The sequence below is a fragment of the Emydura macquarii genome, unplaced genomic scaffold (genome assembly GCF_026122565.2).
Source record: "Emydura macquarii macquarii isolate MOO-44397 ecotype Brisbane River unplaced genomic scaffold, CSIRO-AGI_Emac_v2 contig_2699, whole genome shotgun sequence".
NCBI lineage: Eukaryota > Metazoa > Chordata > Testudines > Chelidae > Emydura > Emydura macquarii.
The window spans coordinates 4722858-4738120 of record NW_027132836.1 but is presented as its reverse complement, the minus strand read 5'-3'; the positions used below and the strand labels follow the sequence as shown (position 1 = coordinate 4738120).

Sequence of the window (15263 nt, the reverse complement as noted above, 5' to 3'; positions counted from 1 at the left end):
AATATAAATAATTACATACAAAACCTATATTTATATTGCAAATTCAAGCACCTGAGTTTAAAAAAATGACAGATTTATAGTTGCCTGTACAATCTTAATTTTGCCCCGTTGTGTTTCCATCCTGTGAACTGAATGAGATGGAAGTTCTGAGGGGAAAAAAAATAGTATGTAATTACATAAAGACTCATTATGAATACAAACCAGGGGAGAGAACTTCCCCTTCCCAAATACTTTGCTCCAGCAGCTCCCAGGTGTTCCCAGGACACAAGCCTGGCCTTAGGTTTGTGGATGTAGTTATTTTGTCAGGATGCAAACATTTTCCCCAAGGTGCACAAATGAAAGAAGGAAAATTGTTATTTTCAATCGTTTATATCTCAGCAAAAGCTAAATGGAATTTCATAAGTCAAAGAAAAGCCACTTGCCAAATATCAATGATCTGCTGTGAAGAATGGAGGTGCTAGAGGTTTTCAAAGAAAATGCCATAAAAATCCTTTACAGCTCCCTTCCAATCAACCGAGGAGTGTGTAAGATGATGAGTCAGAGCACCATGGGTGAGAGAGACTTTGAGCCTGATCCTGCATCACTGAAGCAAATGTTCTGTTCATTCCCTCTGAAGCATCTGGCACTGACCACTGTTAGAAGACAGGATATTAGGCTAGATGGACCACTGGTATGACACAGTATGGCCGTTCTCATGTTCTTAATGGGAGTTTTGCCATTGACTTCAATTATGCCAGATTAAGCAATGGACTCACCTCACCCCTTTGACATACTCAGGGAGAAAAGGAAAGAAAGAGAAGTCAGAGGGTTTGGTTTAGTTAGAACAAAATTTCTTGTCTGGCAAGAGGTAACAACAAATAAATTAATTAATTAAGTTAAATAAAAAAAATAGAAAATAGAAAGCTCTATGGGTTTGTTACCTGGATCACTGATGTTCATCACTGTGAATTGCAATAATGCCACTGATAATTAAAATAAATGGTAAAAAGAAGCCTCAACAATTATGAGGGTGCCACTTGGTGTTACACATGCTGCATGATAAATGAGCCACACAGGTGAAACACAAACAGCTGCTCTTCATAATGCCAGTCTCCCCTTCAGAATTCTCAATTATAGCACTGGCAGCACATTCTCCCACTTCACTGCTTCCAGACTGCACTTTTTTCTGAGTATTAGCAAGGTAAAAGGAAAGTATGTTTTTTCTTCTGCACAATGTCATGGTATGGTTTAGTGGTCAGAACAGAGAATTAAGTTAGGACTACTGGGTTCTCCTCCCCACGCTGCTGAGTTGGTAGGTGATCTTGGGTTAAATCACTTAACTTCTGTGCATCCATCCCTCTCTTAAAATGGGAATAATAGTGCTTACCTACTACAGAGCTACTGTAAGACTTAAGTAGTTGTAAAGTACTCTGTAGGTACTTGATACCAGTAGGCCTTTTCCTGTGCTCTATAGAAGAGCAAATGTATTCATGTACACATCCTCTGAAATCTTAAAATAGCATTGACAAGGCACTGCTGTGAGGAAGCCCAATACTAGAGATATTGCTTCAGGGAAAGAAAGTTCGCACCATAGGCATCATGCCTACACTCAGTCAATCTCTGCTTGTTACAGTTTCCTATGTATGGATGAACTATGTATAGTTTTTCATTAAATTTATAATGGCATCACACAGGCTAGTATGTTAAAACATAACAATTGTGTTATACATGTAAAAATATAACTGATCTCTTTAATATTAAATATTTATATTACAATATCATTCATAGGCCTCAAACAGGATCAGGACCCTATTGTGTCAGCTGCTATACAGATATTTATGGAAACATGTTCCCTTCCTCAAACAGCTTACAATCCAAGAAGAAAACTACTATGAAAAGTGGGATGGGAAGATATAATTAAATATACACAATTTTATATAAACAAACACTGTGTAATTCCTCTTCCAATAATTATAAATAAAATACCAGTTATTCCCAATGCCCCTCTCAGCATCAATTGGCAGAAATGAGACTGGAGGAGAAGCTAAGACACTGAGTACCATGAATAATGGGCTGCCTGAAAGAAGTTGCAGAGATGTTTGTGTGACAAGCTAACAGGATGAAACTGGCATCATTTGCAGAGCGGAGGTGGCAGGAGAGGTGATACGATAAGAGACAGGAATGAACAAGCAGGGAGGGGCAGAGATGTGAAAGGTCCTGAAGAGGAGGACAAGAAGCTTGCACTTGATGTCTTGAAATGGGGAGACAGTGGAAGGATTCAAAGGGTGGGGGAGCGGGGAGTCCCTGTGGTCAAAGTGACAGACAAGAAAGAGGATTTCAGCAGCTGCATGGATAGGAGAGAGGCAATGTGAGTGTCAGGGCGTTTGGAGAGGAGATGGTAACAATAATCAAGGTGGGAGGGAGATAAGGAAGCACCGACAGGTGAGGACAGGCACACACAGATTGTAAATGTTTTGTGAAGGAAAAAACAGCAAGATTTGAGCACCACCTGGATATTAGAAGTGATATCCCTAGGCTAGGTGCCTGATTGCCAGGAGGGGTAGCAGTAGCTCTTATATAGATATGGTGGCAGAGATTAATGACATTTTTATTACCCTATTATCTAGACTGTTCTGAAAGGGTTACACAAAACGGTGCTTAAGGTACCAGTGGCTGCTGGCACCTTATCTACGCTAGTGCTCCTACTAGTAGAGCTGCATTGGTGGGAAGTTTTAAGGTAAAGGTCTAGTGCAGAGGTAGCCTTTGGGTTATAGACAGAGCCAACGGCCTCCATTTCCAGCTTGTCAGAGCAAGCCTTTCTTGAAGTCAGAAGCATGGAATGAAGGGAATCTGGCATCAGCGTCTGTGTGTGCATGGTTCGTGCAGTCAGGAACGGAGGGCTGACTTTAATCACACTTTCCAAAATGGGGGAGGAGTGGAAAAGCACAGTAAGCTGATGGGCATTTTTTGTGTGATCAGAAATTCCTCCTGTCTGCTTCCCCTCCAACAATATATATTGGAGGGGAAAGGGAAGAAAGCTCACAGGGATGAAAAGCCAGACAGGGAGTCCTTCACATTCCCAGGATTCCTTTTATATGTAACAGGCAGTCCAAGGAGAGCACAGTTGTCTGATGGTCTTACAAATTCCACATTCTGGGGAATTATTGGGATAGAAAATGGATCACAAGATCAGTCACATACAAACTCTAACCCTTCTGCACAGTTTAATCCAGAAAACCTACTGATTCCTGTGTTAGTAACTTTTTAAAGCACATAAGATAAAACAGTCTGAGCGCCTTCTACATAAGTGTGGGGGCTGCAGAGTTAAACATTTCAGCATATTGATCCTGGGCTCTGTGTAGAAGTGGCTACTTGGAAGCTTTATGTAATGAGATGGAATAAACAAAATTTAAATCTTGTACATCTTAAACAATATGATCAAAATCTAGAAAACAGCTAAATCACAACTTGCTTTCCAAACAGATGGCCAAGCTCAGTGATAACTAGTTAAGGGGGTCTAAATCCCATGCAACCCCAGAACCTGTAGTTGTCTTACCCCTACTACACTTCCCCAGAAGCAGCCTCTACCTCACTACCACTGCCTTCAAGGGTTAAACAAATACTAAATGCTATGTGCACACAGCCAGCCACACCCCTTCCCACAGACTGGGGGGGAGGGGGAAGGGATGGCATTTCTTCACTATGCAAAGAGTGAACAGAAAATGACCCCTGAAGACACCCAATGGGGAAAAAATGGGAAGATGTATTCCCACAATAGACAACTGAAGGTGGGCACTTCTTGGGGGAAGAAAAGGTTATTTGAAAAGATACAGGGTCTCCCTGGGTTCTGACTGCTTAGCTCAGCCCTCAATCTTTTGAGACCTTGAAAACTGAGGTATGTGATTTAAAATCACCACAATCTCCCAGGATGTGAATGATCCACAAATTCTTCTTACAGTTGTGTCCCGGAAACAAATGTTAGAAATGATGGGAGTCCACCAAAAGTTCCAAAGTCAGGAGATCAACCATGTAAAATATCTGACTGTATGAAAAAATCTCAATATCTCTCTCTCTCCCTCTCATATATATACACATGACCACCACATTCCCCAGTGCATACACCTATGCCCTGCACTTATAGGAAAATGCCCCAGGACTGGGAATTGTTCTGGCTGGGCTTTATTTGTCAACTGGGAAGAAAGGAAACAGCTACTTCTTACTGTTTCGTTACTGCCTTCATGCCAGTGACCAACCCATTCAGATCTCTCTAACTTCTTGGGAGATTGGGATTGCAGACCTATCAACTCAGACTGCATTAAACCCTGATTCTTATTTTTTTCCCCTGACACTCTGCAGCACACTTGTGTTGTCTACACACTTGGCAGTTTGGTTAAGTGGCCTGCATGTAAGGTCTGCTAGATCAAGGCCTGAGAGAGTGTGGAGTTACCAGCGCCTCTCAAAGCACAGCATTAGAGAAGTTAGCCAACCCAAATACAATATGTAAAATAGAAGGCAAGATAACAATCCTATTATGGCTATTTCTAGTCTGAATGCACTATAACCTGCCTTCCTCACTTACCCAAAGCAGAAGGAAAGTTTACTACAAGCAGAACTGTTCCTCTCAAAGTAATGTCTAAATTGTACAAATATTCCTTTCCATTGATATGCCTTAAAAAGCAGTGCCCCTCCCTCATCTGCACCAATGAGATCTTTTCAGAGACGCTGCTTAACTAGATGGCCGACAACTAATATTTCAGACAAAAATTCACTTGATGACAAAAAGCCAATTTAGCTAAAGCCTGGGGGGGGGAAGGGGGGGAGTGGGAGGGGCGGGAGAAGAGTCACACAAAAGCATTTTCTGAATTCCCATGGCTTTAGCTTGAACATACAGAACATTGAACCAAGCAGAAAAATCCTCAGTGTGGCTCAATCTGAGCAGAAAAAGAAGGTTAAATAGCACTAATCGCCAGGTAAATATAGTCAGTAACTGAGATTTGGAAGGAACCTCTCACACAATCCAGTTGAACATAGAATAGCAAAAGCACACACTGACTCTTGGCAGGTGGTCTGGTTTAAGCTCAGTGGGATAGATCCGTTATCCTCTTATCTCTGGAATTTTCCACATCCAGAACTGTACATCACTCCAAGCTTGGCATTTCTGCATTTACTCTCCTCATGGTGCCTACGCTGCAAGAACCAGACATATATGGTTTACTGCTTCTGACACTGGCCTGCCAGTCTCTCTTCCTCAGCCCACACCTAATTTTCTATTAATTTCCATGTAGTAAAAAAACCAGGAAAGGACCACTATGCCTCCATTCTCCAGGACAAACGTTCTCTGGTAACTGCAATTGGTCCCTCCAATTTCATTTTACTATGCTTTCTCCAATTTGTTCTCACTTCCCTCATTGCCCTCCTCATATCAGGACACTACTCCCCAAACTCAGGCCTGATCCACACTCAAAACTTAAAAATCAACCTAGCTTCATGGCTTAGGAATGTGAGCACTATAGTTAGGTTAATCTAACTCCTGGGAGCAGACGTGGCTCGGTCAACTGAAGGACTCGTCTGTTGACCTAGCTATCTCCTCTCAGAAAGATAGGTTAACTCCATTGATGTGGACGTGATATACCTTGACTTTAGCAAAGCTTTTGATATGGTCTCCCACAGTATTCTTCTTAGTCAGTTTAAGAAATATGGGTTGGATGAATGGACTATAAGATGGATAGAAAGCTGGCTTGATCATTAGGCTCAACAGGTAGTGATCAACAGCTCGATATCTAGTTGACAGCTAGTAACAAGCAGAGTGCCCCAGGGGTCAGTCCTGGGGCCAGTTTTGTTCAACATTTTCATTAATGATCTGAAGGATGGGGTGGATTGCACCCTCAGCAAATTTGCAGATGACACTAAGCTGGGGGTTAGTGGCAGATACCCAGGAGCATAGGGATAGGATACAGTGACCTCGAGAAATTGGAGGATTGGGTCAAAAAAATCTGATGAGATTTAACAAGAACAAGTGCAAAGTCCTGCACTTAGGACAGAAGAATCCCATGCACAGCTACAGACTGGGGACCAACTGATTTGGCAGCAGTTTGGCAGAAAAGGACCTAGGGCTTACAGTGGACAAGAAGGCAGATACGAGTCAACAGTGTGCCCCTTACTGCCAAGAAGGCTAATGGCATATTAGGCTGCATTAGTAAGAACATCGCCAGCAGATCGAGGGAAGTGATTATTCTCCTTTATTTGGCACTAGTGAGACCACATTTGGAGTACCGTGTCCAGTTTTGGGTCCCCATTACAGAAAGGATGTGGACAAATTGGAGAGAGTTCAGTGGAGGGCAACAAAAATGATTAGGGGGCTGGAGCACATGACCCATGAAGAGCAGCTGAGGGAACTAGGCTTGTTTAGTCTGCAGAAAAGGAGAATGAGGGGGGATTTGATAGCAGCTTTAACTAGCTGAAAGGGGGTTCCAGGAAGGATGGAGCTAGGCTGTTTTCAGTGGTAGTAGATGACAGAACTAGGAGCAATGGTCTCAAGTTGCAGTGGGGGAGGTCTAGTTTGGATATTAGGAAAAACATTTTCACTAGGAGGGTGGTGAAGCACTGGAATGGGTTACCTAGGGAAGTGGTGGAATCTCCATCCTTAGAGATTTTTAAGGTGCAGCTTGACAAAGCCCTGGCTGGGATGATTTAGTTGGGGTTGGTCCTCCTTTGAGCAGTGGGTTGGACTAGATACCTCCTGAGGTCCCTTCCAACCCATATCTTCTATGAAAAAATCTCTTTAATTGATGTAGGATGTGTCTACACTACAGAAATACCTCCCAATTAAACAGCTGGCTTGAAAACGTCACCAATCTATACATTACTTGCACTGCTCAACTGGCTATTCATATCATCATCACAGCCAGCAATGATATTGTCCTTACATCTTTCATCTCAATGAGTTCACACTTTTTAGGGACTCTAGGATTCACATGAACCTGAAAAATGCCTCAAAAGGTGCCAAGGCTGCCCCTCTCTCATTCTGGATCCATTATTCCAATTTGCTCCTAATTTTCTCCACTCCCTGAGTAAGAGGCCTAGGTGGCAATCTCTCCAATTTCTGCAACAGCAAGCTTATAGATCATCCCCCCAGTGTCTTTCAAGAAAATTATTAAGACAGATGACACCTAAATGACATAGATGGCATCAGTCCTCATCCGTATTTCTGTACAGACAAAGATTTCAAGTAACCCAAAGAAACATTTTCCTTAATTGACTCTACAAACCAGAACTATACACAGCTGAAACTAGAAGGCAAAACTATTTGAAATCAAGACACAGCCAAGGCCTGTGGCTTCACGTATTCTGACATATCCTTTCATATAGCTGAGCCTTCATTTTCCTCAACTTTGTCATAAGGAGTGTGGTTCCACTACATTAGAAGGTTGTACAGATGTAAATGAGGGCAGAATCTGGCCCTGAAATAATAAATTATTTTAATAGTTCTGCTAATTGTGTAAGCTGCAAAAGAATCCCATGCTCCCACACACTGCACAGCCAACTCAGCTAACAGGAATACTAAGTGATAAGCACTGTTTTGTTACTAAAGCAAGCAAATCTGATTGAATATACACAAGGAGCAAATCAGATGAGCATAAGAATGGCCATACTGGGTCACACTAACGATCTATCTAGCCCAGAATCCTGTCTCTGACAGTGGCCAATGCCACATACTTCAGAGGGAATGAATAGAACAGGGCAATTTAGAGTGATCCATCCTGTCTCATCCAGTCACAGCTTCTGACAGTCAGAGGTTTAGGGACATCTGGAACATGATGTTGCATCCCTTTCTATATTGGCTAATAGCCACTGATGGACCAACCTATCCTCCAGGAATATATCCAACTCCTTTATGAACTCAGTTATACTTTGTCTTCACAACATCCCATGAGTTCCACAGGTTGATTGCATAATGTGTGAATAAATACTTCCTTTTGTTTGTTTTAAACCTGCTGCCTGTTAATTTCATCAGGTGATCCCTAGCTCTTGTGTCATGTAGAGGGGTAAATAACACTTCCCTGTTCACTCTCTTCACACCATCCATGATTTTAGAGACCTCTAACATTTCGCCCTTAGTTATAATTATATCTTTTCTAAGGTGCCCAGTCCCACTCTTTTTCTCTTCCTATGGGAGCTGTCCCATCCCCCTAATCATTTTCATTGCCCTTTTCTTCACCTTTTCCAATTCTAATTTTTTTTTGAGATGGGAAGACCAGAACTGTACACAGTATTCAAGATGTGGATGTACCATGGATTTATATAGCAGCACTGTAATATTTTCTGTTTTATTATCTATCCCTTTCCTAATATTTCCTAACACTCTGTTGGCTTTTTTGACAAGTGCTACACATTGAGCAGATGTTTTCAGAGAACTATTCATGATGCCTCCAAGATTTCTTTTTTGAGCAAGATAGAGTCAATCCTACACAGGCAATTTTCAGAATAGAACTTGGTTTTAATTAAGATTAAGGGTAATCTGAAACCCTATTACACGTGTTTAATCAACAGCAAATTTTGTTGCTTTTCTCAAGGCTCTGTGTGATGTTGTTTCCAGGCCCTATGCATTCATTTGCCAGCCTGAACTGAAATCAGCAGGGTCAGGATTAAAATCCCCAACTGCATTCCCACTGGGTGCTATTGTTAGGCTCCACCCATCTGTACTTTTTTTTTTAAAAGAAAAACTCAAACAGTTCTAGAAAGAAGTAGATTAATAAATCATACATAAATAAAAGGGATATGTTGGAAGTTAGGCATTGTACATTCACCCTGACTTGTCTTATTATAAAGAGCCTGTAAGCTCTTCCTCTTTGCATTATGCATGCATGTCAACACCCAATTTAGGCACAGTCTAAAGGAAATTTTCAAATGAAACATATTGGACAGTGCTTTAGTCCCACTGTCTTCAATTAGACTTAAGCCTGTGTGTTAAGTGCTTTGCTGAATTGGGGCTTTAATAGTAAATGAGCAGCTAACAGGCTGGCTTTCTATTAGCATACATCATTAAGGATAAAATTATATCACGAAGGTCATGAAATGCGTGACTTCCTGAGACCTCAGTGACATTTTCTGCTTCGGGGGGGGGGGGGGGGGGGGGGGGGGGGAATGTGACAGGGCAAAAGCTGTCAGTGGACAGCTCTCTGCCTCCATGGCGGGAAATGGGAGGGGGGGGAGAGGGGATCCAGACCTTAGAGTGGCAGCCAGCAGCAGGGGACACCTGGAGGGTCCCCAGAGCTCCCAGCCATGACAGGCAGCCAAGACTCCCATCAGCCGCTGGCAACACCTGTAGCTCCCAGCCACCACAGGTAGCAGGGGTGACCCAGAGCTCGGAGCTGCTGTGGGCAGCCCTTTCAGCTCGGAGCCCCCAGCCACCTACGACGGGGGACCCAGAGCTCCCAGCCGCCCTGGGAGGCCCCTGTAGCTCCGCAGTGGCGGCCCCCACCTGCAGCTGGGAGCTGCCATAGGGGGTCTGCAGAACCAGAGCTCCCAGCCCTGACCCTCAGTTCCCACCCTCTGCAGGCAGTGGGGGAGGACCATGCCCTGCTGCTCTCATCCTCCCCCTCCCCATTTTATCACAGATAGTTATTTTTAGTAAAAGTCAAGGAGAGATCACAGCTTCTGTGAATTTTTGTTTATTGTCGTGACCTCTCCCCTTAATATATTCCTCTCATCTCCACTCTAAGGCCCTGGAGAATACCATAAGGTCTTGCAACATTACAGTGTTGCATTTACTCAAAAAGTCTGCCAGGTAGAGAAAAACTTAATAAATTTCTTCTCCTTCTGCACGTTGAGACAGATTATAAAGGTGACTCCATTAAGATTTCTAAGCTTTTTCAGTTGCCCTGTTACTCTGAATCTCCTACTGTTCCTTCCGGTAATTATGATGTTGTATTTCATAGCTTTGGGGGATGAGGACAAACTGATCATGAACCTCAGAAATGTACAAGTCAAAAGGAGATTTGAAATATCTTCAGAAGAGAGTTTTACATTTTGTCAAAATGTCCAAGCACTCTTTCAATAGAAGGGTGCTGTCTGCTGCCTCCATTTTCCACCCCTATCTGCAAACTTAATATCTACCTCACCGGTGTTGCATTTACCAGACAACATTTGTATAGTGCATTGAAAAGTATCTGTTGTATACATGCTGAATATTATTGTGACTTTGATAAACACAATGAGTGGGAGGGTAAATCACATGTGGTCTCTAACAAGAAAATATTTCTGCTACCACAAAATGACAAACAAAGAAACGGTTAAGCAGAAAAAACAATAAACCACTCCCTGCTAACCTTTGCTGCTAGAAGAAAATGAAGCAAAAGTGGTGTCTGTACTGCCATCCAAGTTCTAAGTGAGAGACATAACTTCTGGCAGGCTGATCTGTAGGCATTGCTTTTCCTGCCAGTACACAGAAGCAGCAGTTCTGAACTGCCTGCAAGGTACTGGGAGCAGAAGACTGGAGATAGCAGACAGAACAAAGTTTTCTGTCTGCAATGTATAGGAGTCTATGGAAATTCTCTAATAACCTTTAATACCTCTGATTGTATAATAATATTTTTTTTTAAAGCTGCATTGTTGGCCACATCAACAACCATGGCAACTAGAAATTTCAACTGCAGAAATATAACTATTAATGCCCCATTGTTTACTGTTTTAAATATATCAGTTACCGGTTTTTTTAAACAGAAAGTTGATTATAGAATGGTGCCCTACAATGTGTGGAATTGCATATTTTAGTTATGAAAATTAAACAAGTCTGGCTGTTGAAAGCTATTTCCCTGAGTAAACAATGACTCACTGCAGACTGTACAATATAAAATGTATTAGTAACTGTTAGCAAGTTTAAAAAAACCCAAGTCATTGCACTACACAGAGAAATATTTCAGAATGGAAAAGAATTTCCCCCCTATTTCTGAGGTTTGCAGATGGAATTTAACATCTTCAGAGATTAAACAGACCAGGATCTTCCTGTTATACTACAGAAAACTGTAGTATCTAAATTTTTAAATTTTGAATGACAATCATACTAGTAGAGGTCACACACCCTAATTTTCATACTTTTCTGTCCTCTACTCCCATCAAGCTCTCTGCTGTTGAAAGGCATGTAAATTCCTTCTTTGACAGAAATGTCCTGTTAATGAGAAAGTGGTCATGAAAACTCCAGAGGCTACTCTTAAATTCTTAGTTCATGGAAATAAAGAATACAATTGAATTTTAAACTTAGGTAACGCTGTTATGTTGGTTTAGACAACTGCTCTTTTTAACCTGAGCAGCCAAATACACTTAGGGGCAGATTTTCAACTGGTGCAAAGTATCATAGCTCCATAAAAGTCACTGCAACTTCAATATTTGTGAAGCAAAGGCCTTCTTGAACTCAACCTCTTTCCAAAGGCTGTTCGGCTGTTACAAGCACACATTATCTTAAAACAACAGATCTATGCCCATTGTTGCCCTTTGTAAGGGTTGAGCCTCAGGCTAGATGCAAGAATACTGTTGCTAAATGAAGACACTCAAATACCTTTGATAAAGTGGTGACAGAAAGGTCTCATCCACACTGTGGCTGAAATCATAATTTTATAACTGGTTAGAGGCATGGCCTGTTTAATCAGCTGCAACTTACAAGATTCAATATACGTCCAAACAGCAGATCGTCTGCCATCATAATTGTGTTTGTGTGTTCACTCCTAGCATTCTGTCTTTCAATGAAGATCTTTTACTGCGCCTTGGCAGCAGCTGCCCATGCCAAGAACTATGGGTATTTTTTTTTTTCAGACAACCTCCACTTTCTACCTAAGATTAGGGGATTTCTCAGGCAAAACCCATAATTCCAAAAATCATAATTCCTTTGCCACAGAAGTCAGTGTGTCTATTTGGTATCATAGAGACCTTCCCATCACTAAAAGCTGCTACTTCTTCCACCTCCTTGATTTTATTGCTTAGAAGCCAACCAGGACAGAAACCAGCACCCAGAGCACTCCAATGTGCCATCTAACAAGAAGGCAGAGGCAAGTGCTAAAGTTTGTGTTCATACATTGCTGAATTGAACTACAGGGAGGATAAAGAATGAGCCAGACTTAGCTCAATCAGCTGGTGGGCCAGTGTTGTTGAGTCCAAACTGATAATGACCAGGTGGGACACACGTCAATTGCCAAGGGCACTTTTGAATGGGGGTGCAGAATGGGCAGCTGTTGCATAGAAGAAAAGCTACCAATGATAGCCGTCCCTGTGCGTGAAAGTGTTCCCCAGCACTCTGGAGACTGTCTACCACTCCCTAGCAGATAATTTTGGTATGGGGAAGACCACAGTAAACCAGAGAGTACAGATTGTGTAAACTGCAATACAGCAAGTGTTATTGACCCAAGTTATCAAGGTAACTAATGTCCCTGAAAAAGTGGAGGGCAGCCTTGGAACAATATTGAGGCTTTTTTTTTTTGCCACCAGAACATGACACATATTACTCAGTTACAACAAACACTTGTTAGAATTCTGTCCACCTAGTAGCTTTTATCATAACACAAACTTTGTTGATGTTTTCATATTTACGCTACCTCACTGTCTCAGCATGTCTGTGTAAGTACATTCTGGCAAAATCTGGGGAGCTATCCCACACTGCCTTGGTAAAGGAAAGAGTGCCCAGAGGACATGGCCAATGCATTCTGGGATGCCCTACAGCAAACAGAGCCAGAAGGATCGATCAATCCAGTTACTGAGGCACAGTGAGGATGGTCCCAGTTATGCAGCAAACGAAGAGTGTTTTGTTTCATTACACAAAGACAACCACATACCAACCTAGACCACTAGAAAGGGTGAGACAAAGTAAGCTGCTATGGTTACTATTGTAGTATTAAGTTTGTGACTGGACACAAATCATGGTTAGAGCTTCCCATGTCACTAATTGGTTACAAACAGTTAAAAGTCATAGCATGGACAGGGCTTAAAGAAAAGACAACTAGCCAGATGGGACAATGCAACAAACTTGGAGAAAGACACTTTGCTTGACTTCAGCCTACAGATGTTGATTTGTTACAGAACTCAGACACACTACACTGTGCAGAATGTCCAGTCCCAAGTTACTGTACACCAACAGAAGTTCTGCCTAGTCTCAAAAACAGGTTTCCAAACATGAGATTAACATAATTTGAGTGAGACACAAGGTGGGTGAGGTAATTTATTTTATTGGACCAACTTCTGGTGACAAGACAGAAGTTTACAGAAAGCTCTTCTTCAGGTGATTTGAGTGAGTCAAGCAACGTTATAAACTGGTTTCACTGCAACTACATTTCAGCTGTATATAAATATGGCTTTAATTGTGATTGTCTGGCATGTGAAGATGGGATCTCAGAGTTCCAATCTCACTGTTCACAAAGGGCCCATATGGAAAGTTGCCTCAAGGTAGTAAATTCTGCTGTGACCTACTGAGTGAAATATTAAAGCTAGTGTTTCTACTTCTTTTCCTTCAGTTACATACTGGCATTTCTAACCCAGACGTCAGAATATCCTAGAGCAGTCAGTGGCTGTTTTGAAAAGTGCTAATCATCTACTCATTCTTTCAAATGGGGAGGGCAAGGTGCTCTAGGTTTTCAACCTTTTCCATACTGTGACTCCATGTTACAACAGAAAAAAAAATTCAGAACCTTCCATCTAGCCATAAAAGAGAAGGGAGATGGTTGTGACCTCCCTGGACCAGTTCACAATTCCCAGGCTGAGAAACCATGAGTGGACTGGAACTCAAGACCTGGGTTCTATGCCTGGTTCTGCTACGGACCTACTGTGTGACCCAGACTTCATTCACCTCGTTTCCCATCCCACACTTTGTGTGGCTTATCGGTTTAGACAGAAAACTCTGGGGCACAGACTGCCTCACAGTGTTCTTACAGCACCCAGCACAATGAGGCATTGATCACTGTTGAGGCATCTAGACATTACCACATGATAAATAAAATAACAAAACAAACAAGAGCTGAAAGCTTTAGTCCTATTGTAACAGTGAAGAGATGCTTTTAGGATTGCATGAAGGTCTCCATAGATTTTAAGTTCATGTTTAAAAGAAAGAAAAACTGGATTTCTTCTGTTATTTATTTTCATGGCCCTTAGCTTTTAGAGCATGGTTTTCCTCTCAACCTACACCAAACACTGGCTTCCTCAACTGGGGTTAGATTCAACTGAAAGAGGGAGTGCTAGGAGGCCTAAATGACATTGGTTTTACTTCTACCACTTCTTGCATATAGGTCATGATCAATTCCTATTGAATATACATCCTAGACCAAATAAGTCTCCCTGCTATCAATTAGGGGGAAAACACAATACAAGCAAAACAGTTCCCTTCACTAGAATGAAGGATCCTACATCACATGGATTTCCTCAGCTCCTTGGACCTAACATTCCAGACTCAAAGGAAGAAAAAAAGCCACTCTCTATGGTGTTAGCCACACAGGACAGTATGCACACAAAGCTCAACAGCCACAATGAAATAGACATGGCTACAATTGGACAGAGAGCTGGACAGGATCTGCCATACTCTGCATAAGCCATCACAAAAACATAGGGCTGTATCCAAGTATCTAACACGGAGATAAAATTAAAAAAAAAAAAAAATTTGCCCAACACTAGAAGATGCAAGAACAATCCACTCTCTCCAGATTGCTCTGGTGCTTTGCTTACCTCTAGACATGCTGCTTGACCCATCAATCTGAGAATTTTACTGAGTCAGTCCAAAGACACTGAAAACTAAACGCATTTGCCATCTATCTGGAGTGATGGAGGGAGTTGCCCATTCCCAAACAAAGCCTTACGTTAACTATAATACGCAACGCTTTCCATACCGGTCCCCTGTTCATTTTCTTTCTGTAAACTCATGAAAATACAAAGAAACTGAAGTCATATTACTGGGGAGAAGATTCAAATAATTAAAACAAGATGCACTCTTTCTGCAGACTAGTCAGATACTTTCCTTAAATTATTGTTATTTACAAATAATCATATCCACTTATGTGGGACTATGACTGTGAAGTGAGCAGCATGGTGCTGCTGCTAGGGCACTGGATTGGGAGCCATGACCCTTGGATCTTATTTTCCGCTCTGCCACTAACCTGTCATGTAAACCCTGGACAAGTCATGTCACCTCTGTGCCTCAGTTTCCCCATCTGTAAAATAGGAATAACAATACTGACCCTCCTTTATACTGTGCTGCAAAGTGCTAAATAAGAGCAAAGTATTATTATTCCAACACAGTTTAAGAGCCATCCAGA

General features: G+C 41.9%; 1 protein-coding gene across 4 annotated transcripts in view; it reads right to left on the bottom strand.

Annotated features, from left to right (window-relative positions):
• Positions 1-15263, bottom strand: part of MYO1C (myosin IC) — a 117903-nt gene that overhangs the window by 92969 nt on the left and 9671 nt on the right. The window contains exon 1 of one of the 4 annotated variants that reach the window (XM_067566018.1): positions 419-3561. The exons of the other annotated variants lie outside the window; for them this stretch is intronic. The gene's annotated coding sequence lies outside the window, so the exon portion shown is untranslated. Of the gene's footprint in view, positions 1-418; positions 3562-15263 lie in introns of those variants that run through there. 4 annotated transcript variants of the gene reach the window in all.